Below are 963 nucleotides of genomic sequence, written 5' to 3'. Positions count from 1 at the left end.
GGTCCGCGGGCCGATTATGGTCCCGTCACCTACCGACAGCGGACGCCGACCCACGCCCGGCAAGGAACCACCGAGAGGCGGATAACGGCGCACACCGCGAACGGCGGGTGGCGGTCGCTGGGTGGCGGTCGGCTGGTGGCGGTCGGGGGGTGGCGGTCGGGGATGGTGCTTGGGGATGGTGCTTGGGACCGGTGGCGCCGGAGGCGCACACCGCGAACGGCTGGTGGCGGTCGGCTGGTGGCGGTCGGCTGGTGGCGGTCGCTGGGTGGCGGTCGGGGGGTGGCGGTCGGGGGGTGGCGGTCGGGGATGGTGCTTGGGGATGGTGCTTGGGACCGGTGGCGCCGGAGGCGCACACCGCGAACGGCTGGTGGCGGTCGGCTGGTGGCGGTCGGCTGGTGGCGGTCGGCTTGTGGCGGTCGGGGGGTGGCGGTCGGGGGGTGGCGGTCGGGGATGGTGCTTGGGGATGGTGCTTGGGACCGGTGGCGCCGGAGGCGCACACCGCGAACGGCTGGTGGCGGTCGGCTGGTGGCGGTCGGCTGGTGGCGGTCGGGGGGTGGCGGTCGGGGGGTGGCGGTCGGGGATGGCGCTTGGGGATGGTGCTTGGGACCGGTGGCGCCGGAGGCGCACACCGCGAACGGCTGGTGGCGGTCGGCTGGTGGCGGTCGGCTGGTGGCGGTCGGCTGGTGGCGGTCGGGGGGTGGCGGTCGGGGGGTGGCGCTTGGGGATGGTGGCGGTCGCCTTGTGGCGGTCGGGGGGTGGCGGTCGGGGGGTGGCGGTCGGGGGGTGGCGGTCGGGGGGTGGCGCTTGGGGATGGTGGCGGTCGCCTTGTGGCGGTCGGGGGTGGCGCTTGGGGATGGTGGCGGTCGCCTTGTGGCGGTCGGGGGTGGCGCTTGGGGATGGTGGCTGTCGCCTGGTGGCGGTCGGGGGTGGCGCTTGGGGATGGTGGCTGTCGCCTGGTGGCGG

This window comes from Syngnathus floridae, unplaced genomic scaffold (genome assembly GCF_059516105.1).
Source record: "Syngnathus floridae isolate MCC-2025c unplaced genomic scaffold, RoL_Sflo_1.0 HiC_scaffold_78, whole genome shotgun sequence".
NCBI classification, from domain to species: Eukaryota; Metazoa; Chordata; class Actinopteri; order Syngnathiformes; family Syngnathidae; genus Syngnathus; species Syngnathus floridae.
Note: the sequence above shows the minus strand (reverse complement) of the source record.